The sequence below is a fragment of the Ursus americanus genome, chromosome 5, assembly GCF_024610735.1.
Source record: "Ursus americanus isolate L20-20 chromosome 5, mUrsAme1.1.p, whole genome shotgun sequence".
NCBI classification, from domain to species: domain Eukaryota; kingdom Metazoa; phylum Chordata; class Mammalia; order Carnivora; family Ursidae; genus Ursus; species Ursus americanus.
The window spans coordinates 19046907-19069455 of record NC_142131.1 but is presented as its reverse complement, the minus strand read 5'-3'; the positions used below and the strand labels follow the sequence as shown (position 1 = coordinate 19069455).

Sequence of the window (22549 nt, the reverse complement as noted above, 5' to 3'; positions counted from 1 at the left end):
TAAAGCATTTGTTGATTTGCATTGTGGGGTTTTGAAGCTGTATAGAGCGGTTGGTCTAGAATTTTTTGTCAGTTTCCATGGTTTGGGGAGACCCAAATTCAAGTTCAGGGATACCCAGGCTTCCAAAATTTGAGGGCCCTATATTCTAAAGAAAAGAGGACCACAGGAGGAAGTAAACTTGACATTCCTTGGAACTTTTTTCCTCAAGCTATTTGCAGATTCTTACATTTTGCAGGATCAGAAGCTAAGAAACCAAGTAGAAATCTGTAGTTAAAAACTAAAAATGAAGAAAAATCTTTGACCACAGTGTCAAGAAGACAAAATTAGAGTTCAAAGCCCAAAGGACAAGAGGTCTTAATAAACACTTCCAGACTTTCAGCCAAGATCCCCAAAAGGAAATACTCTAGAAGCAAGAACAGACTGGAAATAGACTATCTGCAAATGCACCAAGGTGATCTATCCCTCCTCTAGCTGCCTACTAAAGAAGAGAAAATTCCCTCTGGAAAAAGATGAAAATCATCCAGAACCTCTATAAGTTTTAATTTACAATGTACAGCATTAAGTCAAAAATCACCAGGCACACAAGGAAGACAAAAATTACTAAAAACAAAGGGAAAAAAAAGAAAACAAAAACAGACCCACAGGTAGTCTAGGTATTATAGTTATCTATATGGACTTCAAAATAGCTATAATAACACTCAAGAAAATAAATGGCAAGATGAAGAATGTCATCAGAACTGACTATATTAAAAAGAATTCAATGAAAATTTAGAACTAAAAAATAAAATAACTCAGATTAAGAAATCGGTAGATGAAAAAAAAAAGAAATCGGTAGATGGATATAACAACAGATTAGACAAACAAAAGAAAGGATTAATGAATTAGGAGACAGTTCATTAGAAAAACAAAAACAACAACAACAATCCAAACTGAAGCATGAAGAGAATAAAAGAGCAGAAAAGTCAGAAAAAGCATTAGAGTTGAGTGGGGCACAGTAAAAGGGTGTAACAGGCATAAAAGTGGAAATCGCAGGATGACAGTTATGGGACAGGTCTATAAAGCAACCAGTACGTATTAGAGCAGAACAGAGATCTCTAGAAGAGATATCTCTAACACATAGTGAATACAATGTTCACCCAAAGCATTAGAATTTCAGTTCTGTCAGAGAATTGGTGATGAATTAGTGATACTTACATAGAAAATTTAAAGAAAAGAAAAGGAAATTTTTTATTTCGGAGAAAACATCAGTTATATCAGAAAGAAAATACTATATTTCATTTTCTTTGTGATATAACTTCTGTTTTATGTTCTGATATAACTTATATTTATGGTTCACTGTGCATATCTTATATGATCATAACAATGTAAATAAATGTTGACTTAAATAAAATGTATAGGTTTTTTTAAAGATATTATTTACTTATCTGACAGAGACAGAAAGAGCACAAGTAGGGGAAGCGGCAGAGGGAGAGGAAGAAGCAGACTCCCTACTGAGCAGGAAGCCCGATGGGAGGCTCAATCCCGGGAGATCATGACCTGAGCCAAAGGCAGACTGACTGAGCCACCCAGTATGCAAGTATGACTTAAAAGTTGGGGTGCCTGGGTGGCTCAGTCAGATGAGTGTCTGACTCTTGATTTCTACTCAGGTCATGATCTCAGGGTCATGAGATCGAGCCCCATGTTGGGCTCCATACTCAGCATAAGTCTGCTTGTGATTCTTTCTCCCTCTCCCTCTGCCCTTCCCCCTGCTCGCACTCTCTCTCTCTATCTCCCTTTAAAATAAATAAATAAAATCTTTTTAAAAATTAAAAAAAGAAAAAGACTATGATAAAAATTACATTAAGATAAAAAGATAAAGAAAGTACCTCAGGGAATGTGGTAAAAGGTAAGTAATCTACATTTGTTGAGCTCAGGATTCTTCCAGAGGAATAAAGCATTGCCTGAAATTATGCCCTTGTATATTCCCTGAGTGCATCTTCTGCCCCCATTTGCTAGAATCTCTCCTGATAACCATTGAGCAGGACTGGCCTGAGCAGAGCAAGAGCAGAGCAAGCAGCTGCCTACATAAGGCTATTGATAGCACTAAATTATCACATGCCTATAAACTAATAATATGAACTGCCATAGGCCTAGATTTTTCAATTCATCCAAGCTCATAGAGGCTGACTACTAACCAAATGGTGAGGTCAATTGGCTTTCTTCTGATTATTAAATCCTAGAGAAACTTTAAGCCCCAATTTGATCATGCTAAGTGGTCCAGATTGTGGTGGCAGGCAAGAAATCCTCTATGTTAAAAAGCTGGAATAGTTTTTCTCTCCCCTTAACCTGACCAAACAACAACAATAAAACCCATTAACACTCACATTTCACCTCCAAGTAACAATCCAGTCTGCTTAGGCGATCATATATGTGAGAAATTACATTTATAGTGTGGCTATTTATAGCTTCAAATAGCACAAGCAAACCTGATAAGTACCTGGAGAAACAAAGCTAGTACATAGCAGAAGTTCAGTGATTGTGTTAGGATGGATGGGTAGATACGTGGATGGATGTCGGGACAAGTATTGACTCAGGGGACAAAATACAACACACAGCAACTTAATCTTAGACATGCAGGGTCTGAAAACACGAGAGTGAGGCAATACCTCATGTACTCCTTCCTCCACAATTTCTGGTCCAAAAAATGGTTATTTTATACAGTCACAGATCTCAAAGTTGGAAGGGATATTAGGAGATCATTTCATTCTCTTTAACAGGTGAAGAAAAAAGCTTTAAGAAGTCTAGGTAGAGGGAAATTCTGAGAAGATGGTAGTAGTTGTTGACAGTGGGGTAGTTTTAAATCACCCCAAATTCTGTTATAAAAACAGAAAAACAGTTATGACAACAAAACCAAAAACCCACAGACCAACATCTAAAACAAAATAGGTGATAAGCTACTCTACTGAACCCTCAAATCAAATCGTTGGTGACAAAACAACAGCTACACAGTGTGGAGTTGGCATTTCTGTGTGAGAAGGCAGAGGGGTGTCTCGACAGACCTGAGGACAGCAAAACCCCTAAATCACTGGAAAGTGTTGCAGGCCAAGATTAAGGCTTTTTCCTAACAAAAATAAAATTGTTGTTTTAGAGGTAGATGTTGATTTAATGGATTTCACAGAAGATTCATATACTCTAGTCTGTAGATTAGGTCACAGGAAATCTGAATATTGGGTAAATCGTCAGGTGATACCTATCCATTAGTTAGCCATTTTTAAAAATTGCTAAGAAAATAAATAGCAGCCTGAAAGACTGTGTGTGTGTGATGTTATCTATATCAATGTATCAATACTTTTATATAATCTTTCCTTCAAACTATTAGTTTTGTACTCTTTTGCCACTAAAGCAAATGATTCTAGAAAATCACTATATTTTAATTTTAAAATTGTTTGGAAATATGAACTTGACCTTTAAAAACACAAATGTTTCAGGTAAGTGCTCAGGTATCCTTTTAGCATCAGGAATACTTGCTCTCATCTTGCGGGTATCAAAACTGCTATTTTCCTCTCAAAAATGCATGAGAAGACCAACCAGTGTACATTGATATGGTGCCCCGAGGATGTCTCTATTTATAATGTGGGGTATCTCATGAACAATTCCGGTTCTAGGCAATAGTGCTCCAAGGCAGAACAGAGTGGTCTGTCCCAGGTGAGTTTCTTAGGTAGCCCCCTATGATGCAAATTGGGCTGCCCTCAAGGCACCCTATAAATTTATTATAAAAATCTAAAATAAAAAAACACAAAATAACAAAAAAAGTTTGTCTTACTAAAATGAAGACTATTCCCCTTAACTCAGTGTAACTTTAAAATAGAGCGTAGCAACAGTTTCCATAAGAAACAATGGAAGAGGCCTCTAGCACTGTTTTATTAGGAAATTCCATTTTATTAGGAAGATGACTTTTGTTAGAAAGAAGCACTCTAGCACTGGTTTCTTGTATATAACTCAGAAAGAAGTAAAAAAAAAATCTGATTTTAGGTTGCTAAAGTGATTATAGTGCTCTATGTCCTTTGCAATCACTATACTGCGTTGTGGTTAGACAGGAGTATTAACAATGTTACAGTTTACTGTGTCCAGAATTTGTTTTAATAACCTTCTTACCACTTACTTTGAGGTCTCCAGAAATGTTATGTTGGCAAGACCTGATTAACAGTCAGATAAAAATCTTAAACTACCTTCTAAACTCTAGTTATGTAAGACATCTGCTTCTGGCCATGACAGAGTAACAGGGAGTCTCCCACCTTACACGATGAGAAAATATGACAAAAATACAGGAAAGAATTGTTTTCAGACTTTGAAGAATAGGCAGCACTGGAGTGTGGTCCCTAAGAAAAGGCAAACAGTGTGAGCTCTACTATTGTTCCAACTTAACTCCTTGAAGGCAGTTTCCTGTTCTTGGAGAAAAGAGGGAAACCTAAACTGAGCCTTGTGGTCTTGCTCAGTTGAAGGGACAGAAGTTGAAATTCAAGGAAGCCAAGACAGGTAGAATTTCCAGAGCAAAGTACCAACGAGGAGGGAGCTACACAGACAAGACATTTCAAGAACTTCGTGAGGATTTCTCACAGATCTTCAGCTGATGCATGAGAGAGAAGATAGTACCTTTGACCAAAAGAGGAGCAGCAGAAAACAGTGGGCCAATTCCCACTCCTACGGGACCTGAAATTGTGCCTGTCTCTACCAACCAGAGTGGGAAGACCTCATAGCACGGGAAGCATGAGGAGGTATCTTCAGATAATACTGCCTTTGTTGCAGGGCCAAATTAGCCCTAGATTAAAGGCTGTTCTGGATCTGCATAATCAAGCTTAAAACTCAGCCAGGATAAAATACAAAATACCCTATTTATGGAAACACCAAAAAATTTAGCACTCAAAAACAAAAGCACAATACCCAGTATGCAAGGAATAGACACCACACATGAAAAAAGGCATACATGAGAGAGAAAAGAATTAGCTAAACACGAGTGTGATGAGGAGAGAAATGAGATTTTTTTAATGGAATTCCAGAGATGAAAAATTAAGTACCTGAAATAAAATACACACACACACACACACACACACACACACACACACACACACACATACATAATGAGTAACAGCAAATTAGGAACTGTAAAGGGGGAAAGTGCATTTGAAGATATGCAATAGCAACTGTCCAAAATGAAGCATAGAGAGAAAAGGAAAAACGGGGGTGAGGGGCAGGGGGAAGGTACCACGGACCTCCGGGATAATATAAAGTTGTCTAATATGTGTGTGATCAAAATCTAGAGGAAAGCCAAGAGTACAGAGGAGAGAAAAATACTTGAAGAAATAATGGCTAAAAATCTCCCAAAGTTGGTAAATTCTACTTATTTTTAAAATTCATGATATTTTTGAGAAAATTCTATTCTCCAATGATTGATAAACCTAGCACTTGACTTGGGGAGTCAAAAAGCGAAAAATTCAAAGCTAGTACTAAGAAATTCGACACAATGTCTTAACTATTTTACCAAAAAAAGAGAAAGAAAAAGAAAATAATTAACAGCCATAAGAAGTGAATTAAGGTTGAAATGTCATGTGGTATTTTAGCCTTAATTCTGAATTTCCTTGTTCTCATCGATCTAAATCAGGCCTTAATGATATTTAAATGAAGCTACTTGTAATTCCCATAATAGGCAAACAGAAGGGAGGTTAAAATAATTCTATTATTTCACAATGATGAAACAGATTGAATATTTCAATTATTCTACTTATTATGGTACACATAGAACAATGCTCTGTAATCTGCTTCGATATATATAGGCTCTTTAACCACACCACGGTGGGACTAATACAGTCAGTTTGGTTGAGCTTCACTCGCTGATTCAGTGTTGGAATAAAGTACTTCGCAGATTAGCTTAGTCTGCAGCACTTAAAGGTCAGGATTTATTGTAATGTAAATCACAAAGCAATTTTATCTTGACAGAGATTACATACTGTTACAATATTTCTCGCTGAATCTAGTGATGCGTTTGCTTTTTCTTTGCAACTGCTGTGCAAATTGGACCGTAGCCCAGAAAAGAAAAAGAGATGGCAGGCTGCTTTGGCTTTTTAGAAACAACTTAATTCTCTTCATTTTTCAAAGTTCCACAAGAAAAAAAAAAAAAACAACACTGAAAATACACATAAAATCATACATAAATACTTGTAAACCTTTATACACCCTAAGTTCAAGTGCACACAGATATCTGTGAATGACCATCTATCAAATATGTTGATGTGTTTCAGCAAAAGTATAATTGCTAAGGGCTGACCTCTAATCATTCATACTCAAGTGTCTTGATACATTATCTAAATTGTCTCTATTTTAAGCAAACAAACAGAAAGAATAAGAAGCATTCATTTCTGATGAGAGAAATCAGAAACAAAAAGAAAGAAAAGAAACAAAGGTGAGGATTAGGAAGTCCACTGCTGTTAGGGGTCTTTGTAACAAATATAGAGAGGCAGAATGGCAACACCTTTCCAATATTTCTGTTTCTTGGGAGACTGCACTTAAAGTAGAAAGGATTGGCACCAGAAATCAGAAAGACTTTTTGATTACCAGGGAATTAAATGAGCTATTCAAACAGTTCCAGGAGTCTTTATTCCTGGAATTCTCAAAACAAGATAACTAAGTTTCCATCCTAAATCATGTCTCTCAAAAAGTAAATATGAGTAAAATGTCCCCACAAAGTTTAAATCAGTGTATGTATTAAATTTTCCCAAGTGTTGTCAATAATTCATACATAGTTTACATTAATAATGTATAAAAATGGTGGTGAAACTGAAAACTTACCAGAAAATGTGTCCAAGGCTAATCTTCAACTGCAATTACTCCATTTCTATTCTCCTCATCTGGGCCACAACTGGGTATTTATCTTAACTCCAACACTTACAAAGCACTTGTCCTAGAATGAAAGGTGATATGTTATAATGCTGTTTATCCAAATACTGAGGGGCTTGTTCTTTCATTCTAGTGGCTGCATCCAATCAAGCAGCCCTTCCCACCTGTCAGTCATTCTAGGTCAACCTTCCTATAACCGTAATCACATTTTAGTTAGATTTAGTTAATTGTTTTCTTTAAATCAATTCAAATGTTAGTCTAAAAAAACTTATTTTAAAAATTTTACTTCCAAAATTATAGATCTGACTTACCAGTTTAAAAAAATAATAATGTTTGCTGTATACCACTTGAAATAGTCTCACGTGCCACCTGTTGTCCATGTAGCACATTTGGGGAAATATAAGCCCTACGAAGAGTTGTAAAAATAAGAGAGAAGTGGTAGAAGTTTGGCTTATATGTGGGCAATAAATGATATTCTTATTCATACAATGCAGGCATCCCCATCCACAATAACATGTGCAATTAGACAGAGGCACTTGCATCTTAAAATTCTCTCTATAGAGATTAATCACACATCCTGGTCTGCTTGGGACAGTCCCAGTTAATGCGTGTTGTCCTGAAGCTCCCTCTTCCACTCTTGAAAATGTCCTGGCTTGGACGATACCCAAAAGGGTGGAGCAAATCATCCCCAGAAAACCAGACGGTCAAAGATGTTTCTCACTGGTCACATTTTTCCATATATATTATTTTATTTAATCTTCACAATATCCCTGTGAGTAGTATGTAAAAATTACAAGTGGGGAAACAGTCTCAGAGAGGTTTAACGACTCAGAGTTTATACAGTTATTATGGGACACAACTAGGATTCACGTCCAGGTCTCTGCTTCACACGAGGGGATCTTTTCTAGGGGATCGGGAGGTGTGGTGATGAGGGAAGGAAAGGGTGTGGTTTGGAAGGCAGAAATATTCTGAGAAAAAGCCCATTCCTCTTCATATTGGATTTGAAGAGATTAGAGCAAGACACAGACATGTCTGCAATGTTGCCACATTCCCATTTCATAAAAACTCCTTTTCCCATAAAACTACATTATAAGTACTGGTTAGATTGCCAGGATCATAGTGTTCCCTTTGGCAGCACATATAAGAAGAGGAGAGGAGCGGAGAGGAGAGGAGAGGAGAGGAGAGGAGAGGAGAGGAGAGGAGAGGAAGGGAGGCGAGGGGAGGAGAAGAGGAGGGAAAGGAAAGGAAAGGAAAGGAAAGGAAAGGAAAGGAAAGGAAAGGAAAGGAAAGGAAAGGAAAGGAAAAGAAAAGAAAAGAAAAGAAAAGAAAAGAAAAGAAAAGAAAAGAAAAGAAAAAAGAAAAGAAAAGAAAAGAAAAAGAAAAAAAGATTGCCAGGATTATAATCAACAGGCCTTGTGAAATGAATGGACTTTTGTGTTGTGCCCTGGAAATCTAACCAAACTCTTAATTGCAAGTTAAATTTTAGAACTCAGTTTTCTTTTTTGGTGCTGCAAAGAAAAGAACGAGATGGAGAAAAAGGAGGCACCCCTGTGCGGGGAAGATAGGAAGAAAAGGGCAGGACGTGTAACAAAACAGTCAGCCTGCCTTTTCCGCACGACCCCCTTTCCTCCTGCACCACTGCAGGCTGCCAAACACATTTCTCCTCCCAGCTCGCATGGGGGAGGGCCAAAAGCTTTACATTACACCACTGGTTTACACCCTGAGAAACGTCGCGTGAGCTGCAAAATACACTTTGAAGCAACTTTCTAAAAGGCACATCTATATTTACCAATGTGTTCCACATGATTAAACTGTGAAATTTGTCTCCAGTTTGGCAATACCTTTGAGAGATGTTGTGAGGTTTAGAAAGAAAATGCCTGTGAAGTGCCTGAAGTTCCATGAAGGGAAAGCACCATACACATCCGAGGTGCTGTTGCGCGCCTCGGTGCCAGAGTGTTGCAACAGCAAAGAAAATAGCCTAAGTTATGATGTCACAATGTTGTCATGCAACATCATACACAGTGAGAGCAAGAAAAATCTGTTTTTAAAAGGCCTCTTCTCCCCTCCTCTTCTGCAAGTTAAGGCATATGGTATCCAAAACTAGTTCACAGTGAACTTCATTTCTGCCGCTGCTGTAAATGAAGTTTCTTCTCAGGCAGATGTCAGTGCTAAAAGTTTGGTGCTCATAAATACCAAATTTACATAAAATCTATACAGCTCTTTTTTCAAAAGTCTTTCTTGGTTGATGTAGGCTGATCGGCTAGGATACATAGGTCACTCACTTTTTCCTGAACCTATTATAGGTTTCCAAATTCACTAATTTGAAAAACAGTAATTACGAGTGAGGCACGATGACATTCCTTGATGTTGCTCTGGCTGTAAATGTCATGTGCCAGGTTGAAAGAAAGACAAAAAATTACAAAGTTACCTCAGATATTCTTGGACTGTTAATTTAGGCCTAGGGCTCCAAACTACTGGTCACCATTCATGCAAAATCATCATTTGTAGATGGAATAAGAAATGAATCCTGCATGTACTTGAGTCCCTGAAAACACCACCAAAATAACCTGTCCATAAGGCAAACTTGAGGTTATTGCTTGCCACAGTACGTTAGGCCACTACTTTGACAAGGATCTCGGTGGTGTTTTGGAAGAAGAAAAAGCAAAAATCAGATATGTTTAAGATTTGGGGAGTTTGGTTCAAGACGGATCTTTTGGTGTGAGAAAAGGGGCTTGATTATGATTAGGCAAATCTGTGACCTAATAGTTTAGGATTGGTAGACACGGAAGGGGGAAGATTTTCAAAAATAAAGGTTTCAAAGCAATTCTTGAAAAGTAAACAGCTGTTTGATGTTGCTTTAGTTTGAGTAGTTTAATATCAGTTTAAAAGGATTTTCAGGGGTGCCTGCGTGGTTCAGCCGGTTGGGCGTCCGACTCTTGGTTTCGGCTCAGGTCGTGATCTCAGGGTCAAGATATTGAGCCTCACTTTGGGCTCTGAGCTCAGTGAGCAAGGTCTGCTAGAGATTCTCTCCCTCCCTTTCCCTCTGTACCTCCCCTGCTGGTGTGCGCATTCTCTCTCTCTCTAAAAATAAATAACTCTTTTTTTTTAAAGGATTTTCAGGAACTTTCTGAAATGAACAATAAAGTTATTAGCAACTTGATCTTCCCAGGCAATAACTTTCTGAAACAGTAAAATCAGGTTGATGAAAAAACTGGAATAATAAAGTCACCTTAATGAAGCACCTGAATAGTAAAGTCATGTTAATGTAAGCCATAACCTGTTCCAAGTATACATGGTCTTGGTTTTCAATACCTATAATGACTTGTGTCATTCAAATTCTACTGGAAAACCCCAGACACGAAGAGCAGCTCCTTTTTCGAATAAAGGACCCACTTTAAGCCACCAAAGCAGGCAAACGCTTCCTCTCAGATAACATCTCTCTTTACTTTGCTTGTTTCATTACTGACCCCATTCAGATTGACCCATTTTTTTCTTAAAGAAGTTATTGCCTTCTAAAAGGTCACAGTCAATTCTTGCCTTAGGGGTTCTTGCTTTCTTTTACATGACCTAACATACCTACCTCTATGTATACAATATAGTTTAACACTTTGAGGATAAACCTCTTTGGAAACCCCTCATTGTCATAGTCATAATGAAAATCCTGATCAAATCTTTATTCTGCTTAAATCTTTTTAGTAAGTCTTCTTTGTCCTCCTGATGACATCTAAACTTCTCAACATGCCTCTTGAACTGTATTTCTCTCTCATTTCACCACATCTAAGAGTACATACATGAATTCTATATGGCAATTGCATTAAATTACTTGCAATTTCAGAATATATCTGGCTCTCTCTTCCCTCACTGAAAGGTCTTGTCCATGCAGAGCTGTGTCTATCTATACTGTCCATTTAGTTGCTAACCTGTTCCTCTCTGTCAGTAAGCAACTCAAGGGCAAGTATTGCGTCTTAGCATACTGTCTGGGAAACAGAAGCCACTCAAGATATTTTTTCAATAGGTAGTCAGTGAATGGATAGACCAAACCTTTTTGATTGTGACCAAAGGAAAAAAAATCATAAAGTGACAGGATCTCAAAATAATCATCTGATAGATCCTAAAAAATGAAGAGTAATTCTCAAAGTGTTAGTTCCAAATCAACAGTAAAATTTAAGAGAATTAAAATTAAAGTTTGCACAAACCGGATTAATAAAAATTTAAAAGCATGAGAATGCATTCTGTTGTGAGGCTGTGGAAAGGCATGCACTTTCATACATTACTGGTAAACCCTTTCGGACGGGAATTTGACAATATCTAATGAAACTATATATGCATTTAACTTTTGACCCATCTATTTCACTTCTAGGAATTTATCCTGAAGATACACTTAAAACAACAGAAAAATACGTATGTACAGGGTTATTCATTGCAGCATTATTTATAATTCTGAAATATTAGAAACAACCTAAATGCCCCTAAATAGAATGGTGAGGAATAAACCAAGCTACATCCACAGAGAGAATTACACAGCTATAAAAAAAGAATAAGGAAGATCTTTATGAGCCGATATGGTGTGATTTCCATGATACATGGTTAAAAGAAAGCAGCAAAAGGCAAAAGAGTATCTATGGTATTCTGCCATTCATGTAAGAGAAAGTAAAGGGAAATATTAGGAAATACACATGTTATCTGCTAGTTTTAGCAAAAAGACATAGAAAGGATAAACCAGAAATGAATGAAATTGGGTAGCTACGAGGGGTAGGAACAGAATGAAAGGAATGGAGGAAAAGGAGCAGGAAGAATGCATAAGTGGGATTATCTCTAAGTATATCTTTTTATATGATTCTGATTTTTAGAATAATGACATTGTTTCACATACACAAAATACAAATAAATGTTTAAAATCAACCAGGCCTTGGAGAAAACCCAAAATGGAATATAAACAGCCACAAATGAGCCTAACTATATTAGACATGAATAACATAACCCTATTTAAGGGGACAAAGGAAAAAAGGACTAACCTAAGTGACTTCAGATAAAAATATTTTTAATATATTTTTAAGTCTAAAGACAAAAGAAACTGTACAGAAGTACTATACCCTAATTAATAAATTATTTTGAAATTATATTCTAGGATTGAGCAAATAAATATACTGTTGACAATGAAAGCCAAATATCTATTTTACAAATAATGAAAAGGGGAAGGCTAAAATGGATCCAGTGGTGTTAGATTGCAATTGGGAGATACTGGTATGAATCACAGTTTTTATATACAGAGAGGTGGAGTGAAAGAGAATGTGTTTCCTTGTTATGACCACTAATAGGGTCTAGAAGCAATGACAGCTGAGTAGTAATGAACACACCTAGCCCCCAGATCTTGATTTTTAAAGACATAAATAAAAGGAACCAGGACTCTTTGGAGAAATGGCTGATTCCAGGGCTAGAGCAGAAAAAATTCAGCATGGGCATGGACCAACTAATGGAACCAGAAAATATGGAAGTGTTCATATAGATAACACCCACACACGTATACAAATCCTACAAAGCCTAAATGAAATAAAGGAGGAAAATATATGAAATTATAAAAATCACTGGTGAGGGGCACCTGACTGGCTCAGTCATTGGAGCGCACGACTCTTGGCCTTGGGGTTGTGAGTTCAAGCCCCACGCTGGGTGTACAGATTACTTAAAAATAAAATAAATCCTAAAAAAAAGAAATCACTGATGCAAGGGAAAGAGTGGAGAAAAATAAATACCTGAAATATTCAAATTAGGCACCTAAAATTAATTAATTTAAACTTCATTTGATTTTTTTAATTTTAATTTGTCTAGGTATACAGATCCAGCTTCCCCACTCATTTATTAAAGGGTGTTTAGAATCAAAGCATAAGCCATTATTTTAACATGTGCTCTAACACCATAAGCAGGACGAAGGAAACATTCCAACTGCTTGATCATTATAGTCCTTCTTCTCTTTGCCTATTATAATCATTACAAAGAAAGATTAAATACTACATACTTCACTGCTATTCTCATGAATAATTTCTAACACTAAAAAGTAAGGTCCAGTTTTATGTCTCATCAACTTAAGATAGAGATTGGTAAATAACAATGGACATCATTCCTTTCTGCCCTCCCTGGGTTGTCCTGGAGATAGGAGGGAGAAAAACGTAATTCTGATTGCTAATATCAGCTTCAGGTGGATGCTTTTATTTTATGTAAAAGTTGACTATTCTTCAGAGAATTGCATTAGCACATATTCATGCTAATGGTGGGCATTATGACAATTAGTCACTGCCCGGGTCAGTCAGCTCTTTTAAAGTTGCTTGAAATGTTATTTAAGTCTTCCATTTTTATTTACCTTTCCATCTGTTTATTGTGTCTGTCTATTAGTGAATCCAACCTGAGGGCACATGTAACTTAAAATTCTCTCCTTTGCACCTCCTAAAGCTTGGATTCTGGTACTTGCTTAAAGGAGATACAGTTTGAGTAAGAGACTCCTCAGTACCTTGCAACTTCGATACATACTTTCCTTACAGAGAAGATAGATCAATATTACATACTGTGAATTGAAAGAACAACCAATTAATCAGAAAAACACCCTTACTCATCTTCAAACTGCCTAATGGAAAAAAGTACACACAAATAATTTGATAATTTCAAAATGTTAAATACCATTGGTCGAGTTAAATTAATCTAAATACTTTTTTATATTGGCCAGAATTTTTCTAAGGAAAAAGTAAAAGAGACAAATGTAAGCATCTATTTGTTTCATCCTGACAATAATCTTATAACGTAGGAATTATCCCATTAACAGACTGAGGCTCACAGAACTTATTAAATTTGTTTATAATCACTCAGATAGTAAGTGGCAAAACTGGAATTCACAATTCAGTTTGATTTCAAAGCCTATGATCTTTCTAACTGTACCACACACACACACACACACACACACACACACACACACCCCTAATGAAACCTGAAAAAGATAAAATAATTGAGTGAAATTTTAATTTTGTTAAAACTAAAAACAGAGCATGAGAGGCAAAAAACAACCCTAGAAAGATAAAACCCACACAAATAGCACTGGACTAGAAATAAGGAGACCTGGGTTCTTAACTTTTTCTCATGCTATACCTCTCCACTCTTCTAATACCTGTCTCATTAAAACCACCCATTAAATATTCATTGCTACACTGACTGTCTAATTAAAGGGTACAAATAGAATTTTTAAAACAAAATTGATCAACCCACCACATTATAATAAAATTTCAATTAGCAAGAACAATTAGATTGTTTAATATAATCTTTGGCTAACTAATCATGAAGGAGAAAATCCTTTTTGTAGATTCAAGTTTGTTATTGGACATCTTTCTAAAACTGTTTTATTAAGCACAGCAAATTTTATAGCGCAGAAGAATTATTGGAGAACTTGCTACCATGCAGATTCTGGGGCTCTTCCTTAAGAGACTCCACTTGAATTTGGTATTTATGAATGTAACTCTGGAGTGATTCTGAATCCGATCTTCAGAGGAAATTGAGAAGCATTAAGTAAAGGATACACCATAAAAAAGCCTGTTTTGATGACAAGACTTGACAACACTTCAGCCATCATCCTGACCACTAATCATTTTTTTCTACACCTCTGAAGTTAAAGACACAGAATCCTGGGCCAGAATCTAAGAGCCAATAACCCCGGCTTTTACCTTTGTCCTCTAAAGAAAGTATATTTTAAAACTTCAAATTGAGGTTATTTGCCTTCTGGTAAATTGAGGTTTTAAAATTTTTATTAGTCAGAATTATGTGACATGGAATACAAAGTGACAATTGGGATTATTAAAAACAATGTTCATGATATATCATTCCTCAGAACCTATCAAGAATATATGCAAGCATTACACACGGTATGCACCAGACCTACTACTTCCCACCTTTCTATTTGAGTAGATCACAGGCTCAGCTTATTCATGGTTACAATAAAGTGCATAATCAGTAGCCATGGTTGCTAATAGATATTTTAAGAATTAATCTATAATGGCAGAATTAAAAATATATATCAAATAACTGGCACTAGAATTCTTCTTAGAGGGAGAAAGAATGATACTTGTATAGGAAAATATCATGCAGACCCTTTTGAATGGAGAAATTCAGGTCGGAAGGAAAAAAAAAGAAAGGGAGGAGTACATTTCTCTGCATTAAAATGCAACAAATTTGGGGAACAGGGTGTTCCTTAAGCGGGGAGGAAGAATGGAGAAGGAGAAAGGGAAACCATATAGCAAGGGCTAGAGTGCAAGTTACAAGAAATCGCCGAATTGGTTTTTTTTTTTTTTCCTTTAAACAGAGCAGAGCTTAATACAATTTAAAGCTGTCTGACTGAGATATAAATTTTTAACCTCTCCAAATAGTCAGTGAAGTCTGCTATGCTCTAAATTAAACTTATATTTTTCATTTTAATCCCTTCTGAATTGTTCTATTTTTAATGTATATGTATATATCCATAAATAATGAAACAAAAATATCCAAGTACTTTCTTAGCTCTTTAACATTTAGTGTCTCATTTTAATCTTCAAAACAATTCTATAAAGTAGGTACTATTATTAAATCCATTTTACAGACGAGGAAGCTGACTGAATTCTAGAGAGGCTAAATAACTTTCCTAAGATGACACAGCTAATAAGGGATTGAGCCAGGCCTCAAACGCCAGACCTCATGTTCTTAACCTTTACTGGTTCAAACTTACACTTAGAGCTACATAGGTTCATCCATCCTTAGATACACAATCCTACTCATTTTATTTTAACAAAATAGGAATATTCAAAATATGAGTAATATTCAAAATATGGGTAATATTGTTAAACTATCATTTTCAAAATATTTTGAAATCACAGAAAGTAGAAGTATGGTAATCTCAGTTCTGGTTATTGAATTCCCACCACTCAGCATTTCTACTTCTATCATATTATCATCCTGGAAGAGTGAGTAACTGATTAATTTACTAATAATTAAGTAACAATTAATTATTAGTGAAGTACTAGAGTATAATCTCTTACTGGTTTTAAAATACATCCACAAATTTCTTGATACTCCATCTTCCAAAAGGTAGTTGCTAATTCCCCTCCCCTTAAGTGGGCCTGGAGTTAGTGACTCACTTTTAATGTGGTTGAAGTAACCATGTATGACTTTCATAAAAGTCTTTGCAGCTTCCTCCTGTTCTTGATCTTGGATCACTTGCTCGGGGTGGGGGGGGGTAGGGGTTTAGCCTGCTGTCATGACATGAGGATAGTCAAGCAGCCCTATGAAGAGGTAAGGAAGGCTTAGCTGTGATAAGGAATTGAATCCTTCTGCCAACAGTCAGTGAGGAATTGGGGCCTCCTGCCAATAGTTATGTGTGTGAGCCACCTAGGAAGTGGATCTTCCAGTCCCAGCCAAGCCTTCAGATGACTGCAGCTCTAACCAATGTCTTAACTAAAACCCCATGAGAGACTTCAAGACAAAACCATCCAGCTAAGGCACTCCCAATTTCCTGGGCCCACAGAAACTAGGTAAGATAGTAAATACTTATTGGTTTAAATCATCTAAGTTTGGGATAATTTGTTATAGTAGCAATAGTTAACTAATACACTCCCTATGTTAGTGATTATCAAAGTGTGGTCCCAAGACCAGCAGCATCAGCATTTCCTGCATACTTGTTAGAAATGCAAATTCTCAGGTTCCACACTAGACTTATTGAATTAGGAACTCTGGGGTTGAAGGACAGCAGTTTGTATTTTAACAAGCCCTCTCTAATGCACACTCACACTGAAGTTTGAGAACCATTATGCTAAGCCTTCAGTAATTGGCTAAGAGTTAACCCCAAACCTCCTTAATACCAACTCCAATGCCTACCTCCCACGAAATCTGTATTTATTCTTGGAATATAGTGTAATATTTAGCATCAGATTGTAGACAAGCCTCTTTCTCATGACAAAATGACAATTTTGGGGTGTCTCAGTGGCTCAGTCAGTTAAGCGTCTATCTTTGGCTCGGATCATGATCCCAGGGTCCTGGGGTCAAGCCCCGCATCTGGCTCCATGCTCAGCGGAGAGGCTGCTTCTCCCTCTCCCTCTGCTGCTCCCCCTGCTTGTGCTCTCACGTGCTCTCTTTCTCTCTCTCTGTCAAATGAATAAATAAAATCTGGAAAAAAAAGAAAAGTCCATTCTGAAAGGGCAGGACTGCCTATCTCTACATTGTGCCCAGCACATTGTAAATGTTCAATAAATATTATTTGGATAAATATATGAATGACTAAATATGTACCTTGCTTGGTAAAGAGTAAAGTGAAGTCTTGTCTTTTTTTCTTTTCCATTTATCATCACTTGAACTCTTTCGAAGTGACTTCAGCTAAGAACATCTGTTTGTTATGGTATCCATGGAGATGAGATGCTTGCAGTATAAAAGTATAGATTAAAATGACTAAGCCTAACTTCACAACATATGCTCATTTAGGTGGTTTGTGGAGTTGTCTAACACAAACTGATAATCCATCAATTATCAATCATCAACAACATGCCCCCCTAGTGATATGGTCCCTATTAGGGGCTGTTTGAATATCAAAAGAGGATTTGAGGAACCTACCAAATGCCAACATTTGCCTGACATTTGTTCTTACCAGTCTTTTCTAAAACATGTATTATTAGAATATAGTAACTTCAATTGACTTTAGGAGTATATAAAAACTAATAGGTAGTGAGTGATATGAAACCCTCGAAGTAAGACAACTTGCTGAGTTCATAACACTAATTCTGAAGCATTTTTATTCAGCTAAAAGAAAAAAAAACTCAAATAATTTTGGGTTACAAAGTTAAGCAACTTTCACTCTGACAGGACATATCAGAGCTTCTGATACACTAATATGAAATGTTAGTTTTCAAGAGGGGAATGTAGTAGCAGTTCTCTTATACAGCATAGAACCTTCTGGAGGAGCAGCTTATAAAGCTAATACTTTAGAAAACACTGCCCTAATGTAAATCTTTAACAATTTCTTTACTTCCTTGAGTTTGGAATTTGAAACATATTGTTCGATTTATAAAATATCTCTTCTAGTATAATTATATCATTCAAATCACTATTTCATATACTTTCTATAAACTTTACTCAAAACTCATTCTCATCTCCATATGTTATTATATATTCACTGATATTATGATTGTATACAGTAATTTTTTTATTATAAAGTACAACTTGGTTGTTAAAATGACATGCCCCAAATTATATTATTAATTTAAATAAAAACCATATAGAAATATTTTAACAGCTATAATAGCTTAAAGGAACAATTTTATAAAATGGTTGTGATAGTTAAATCCTTTGAGGGTATACAACTAATTTAATTGTACTAGTAATACACTAGAGCAATGATTTCCAACTGTACTGTGTTTCAACTTATATTTGCAGCCTACACATTCTGGGTTGTCAGCCTCTGTCTCTGAGAGCAAATATTCTACCCCATCCAGAGATGAATCATGAAATCAATGTGTTACTCAGTAACCAGTTGCCGTAGGCCACAATTAATTGGGCCAGATTTGGATACTACACTAAAGCTTATCCAATCAGATTCTCTTTCCAGGAAGTTGTATTTAGGATTAAACCATTCTAATCTGTCTCTGCTGGTGATAAAAACTGAGTCCATATAAATTTGGGAAATTTGGGGTGACTATTTGAATGAAAAAAAAATCAAAATCAATTTGCAGAGAAAACCAATAAAATATACACACCAAGGAAAGTGTGTATGATCTTAGGTGCTTCATAACTATCTATTGCATAAAAGCATCCCATTTGTTTATAATAGATACTTTGCAGAGTTAACAAACAAAAGTCCCTTCAGTTTGTCACAATTTACTTGACATATAAGTATGGTTACAAAGTAGTAGGTAAACTATGAGTCACAGAATCATACTTAGAAACTTCTAGTTTAACATAAATAAAAATAAGTAAACAAAAATACTAAGCATTCTCCATTCTCCAAGGTCAAGGTTTCAAAGATCCTTTACCCACATCTAAAGCAATGGTCTTATTTTTGTAGATGGCTTTTGTGGCTGAGCCACAAAAGAACCCACACACTGCTCTCTGACCCTCTATGGGAAGATTTGATTATAGGTAATGGGCCTTTTGTAAGGAAAAACTCTCTTCTCTGTGTTTCTCCTTTACTCTGACACTGCTACCACACTCACAATACTTCTGACACCAGATGTGGGGAGCGTCTTTTTTTTTTCTCACACTAAGCAGTTTTCTGTGACACCAGCTGCGTGTCCTACAATTCAATTCAATTCTGACACTAACTAGAATTAGTGCAGACCCCGCAGGTTAAGGGGTCAATCCTACAATACCGCCCCCAATTTTAGATGCCAACTGTAAGTAGTAGGTTTCCAGGCTGCCCACAACTTCTAACTTAGCTACAAAGTAAAGGTTCCCGTGACCCCCTCCTCAGATTCAATCATTTGTTAGAATAGCTCACAGAACTCAGAGAAACAGAGAGGTCTACCAGTTTATAATATAACAAAGGATATGATAAAAGGATACAGATGAACAGTCAGATAAAGAGATACATAGGATAAGATCTGGGAAGGTCCCGAGCACAGGAAATTCAGTCTCCATGAAGACATACCACCTTGAACCCTGTCCTATGGGGGTTTTTATAGAGGTTTCGTTACATAGGTATGACGGAATAGTAACTGTTTCCAGCCTCTCTCCTCTCTCCAGAGAATGAAGGGTGATACTAAAAGTCTCAAACTTTTAATCATGACTTGATCTTTTTGGTGACCAGTCCCACCCAGGGGCCTACCTAGAGTCAACTCGTTAGAACAAGACATTCCTATCGCCCAGGAAATTCCAAGGAATTTAGGAGCTCTGTGTTGGACATTCCTATTGCTCTGGAGATTACAAAGGTCTTAAGAGCTCTGTGTCAGAAACTGCAGTCAAAGATAAATATTCGGACAAAAGAGTCTCCCAGCACCCCTATTTACAAGGGTTTCAAGAGCTCTATGTCAGGAATGGAGGTGAGGGGTGGAGATATATATATATCTATATCTATATATAGATATAGATAGATATAGATATAGATATATATAGATATAGATAGATATAGATATAGATATAGATATAGATATAGATATAGATATAGATAGATAGATATATCTATATCTATATCTATATCTATCTATCTATATATTATTATTATTATTATTATTATTTTACAGCCATGCAAAAACAACTCCCACCATCTTATGAACTGCCTGTGACTGACATGACCCACTGAGAAAGCTAAAGTTAAAACCTAGAGACATTCTCTCCCCCAGAAGGGGTAGATACTGAAAGTATAAATGACTTGATGTCTGAGATTTCAACTCTTCCTGACTCATTAGCGTATGATAACCGTTTGGGTTAAAAAAAAAAACAAATAAATGATTCATTTGAAAGACAAACTATTTAATGAGTGATCTGTGGATGGAAATCTGTGTTGTTAAGATACCAAAATATCATAATTTTTGTTTACCTTTTTATTAGTTCAATGGGACTGGACTAATAATAAACAACTTCTACAATGTGGTAACTTAACACAACCCTTTAACTCTGTCCATACTAAATATTAAAAGAGGGGCACAGGACGTTTCAATCCTATCGCTAAGTCACTAGGAAACCCAAGCTGTGGGTGCTCCATCTTGACACAGAGCTTCATGACCATCATAGCAAGGGAACCCCAGAGAGTGCAGACAGGCTCTTACCATTCCCAACTCTGGTTGACACATAGCACTTCTGCTCACATTTCATTAGCCAAAACACGTGACATAGTCCACCTAACTTCACAGGAGGTGAGACTTTCAATCCTTCCATTGCCTGGAAGAAGAATGGAATACTTGTGAATACTTCATGACATATTTTGTATTTGAGCACCTGACAATTCACATTTCTTAGTAAGAAGTAGGAAAACACCCAGGCTCCTTCCAATGTTTCTTCTCATTTAAAGCTCAATTTTGGCCCAAATATTTCTACTCATACCCGGCATCTCAAACAGTTCTGAGCTAGTTTCTTATGATACAGAAAAATCCACTACAGGATTCTGGCACGGGCAGTAGCAATCTTTCAAAAGTCAGGGGAAGACAATGTGTGTAAGCAAGGGAATAGTGAGGAGTTGCTTTTTACAAATATCTTCTGCCCCCAAAGTTCATCAATTTTGTATGTTTACACTAAAAGGGCCTTAAAAGACATTTATAATTAAAAAAGTAATGTATGCTCAGAAATTTCAAAAAGGGCAGAAAAAAATCAAGACAATTGAAAGTACTCTTTTTTACTAGATATATTCTTTTCTTATTGTAGAGAATTTCAAAACATATGCAAAAGTATCTAAGCATTTAATAATGAGGCAATGGGAATACATATGCATCAATCTTTGTGCAAATTTCTAAGTATTTATCAGATTGGATTAATACAGATATATTAACAACCAAAAAGTGCAGACATTTTTTTTAGAGTCCTTAATGCATATCGCTCACTTGTAAAGTCCATGAGCTCAGGAATTTTATCTTACTTGCCTCTGGGTCAGCAGAGCCAGAAAAGTGACTGGTACATAGTAGACATTCACCAAGAATGTGCCAAATGAATGAATGAATATATTGCCAAGGGGCTTTCCAAAATAAACTGCACTTTCACATACAATTATTCCCACAGAAAGTTAAGTCTATCACTTGTCAGCATCTTGGTCTGATTAATTATTTAGCTAATTTATTTCTTCCTAATACTTAGTAAAGGAATGGGTATATTTAATGAGAGTCATTTCCAGGTAAGTAGTACACGGGAGGATACAAATTTACTTTTCCCTCCAATTCCCCTCCAAATTTCCCTGGAACCTTAGGATTCAACAATTTTCTGATACTCTTGCAGCAAGAAACAATATATATACTCAATAGGTTGAAAGTATTTAAATCTTCCTAAAGTCTGGGTAGGGAACAGGTGCATATAGGTGAATATAAGTAATATAAGTAACTGGTGTGTGTGTGTTGTGTGTGTGTGTGTGCATGCACACACGCACACCTGCTAATGGCTACAATAACATCAATTACATTCTGTCTCAGATTAGAAATTGTTCATATTCCTCAAATTATTCCACATCCAAAATGCATATATTGTTTCCCACACAGTACTGTGATCCCAGAACAGTCTTTGACAAATTCTTTAGCCTGCCTGGCTCACTTTTCTCTAATAATACAAACGAAGTATACATGTAGTAGGTTGATATCGAGCTTCTATATCTCAGTTCCTAAATTAAGGCCTTTCACAGAGCTTTTAATAATATAGTCCCATGCCTCTAGAATTACAGGCAGAGCTAAAAATCATTCCTCCTTTGCCTTTCAACAAATTCCAGTTCTCTCCTCTGTGTGCATGTAAATTCTATTAATGCTAATGGAGGCGATGCACGTGCATACGGCGTGGAATATATCTCTAAATCACACTTTAATCTTCAGCTACATAACTCTGGCACTTGTTCAAATGATACATGTGCCTCAAATACATTCTGTATGTCTGTTATTTCTTTTCTGAGTATTAAAATTTATTCATGTATTTTGAGTAGCTATTACAACATTTTGGCCAACAAATTTTCTTGTTATTGTTATACATGTGTTGAGTTTTAACTGGGTGCTAGATGGGACCA

General features: G+C 36.3%; 1 protein-coding gene across 1 annotated transcript in view; it reads right to left on the bottom strand.

The window, feature by feature from the left end:
* The window catches only part of CETN3 (centrin 3), a 209498-nt gene that overhangs the window by 153872 nt on the left and 33077 nt on the right, over window positions 1-22549 (bottom strand). Inside the window, exons 6-7 of the transcript XR_015724402.1 lie at window positions 20625-20736; window positions 6823-6934 (exon numbers count right to left, since the gene is read on the bottom strand). The gene's annotated coding sequence lies outside the window, so the exon portion shown is untranslated. The remainder of the gene's footprint in view (window positions 1-6822; window positions 6935-20624; window positions 20737-22549) is intronic.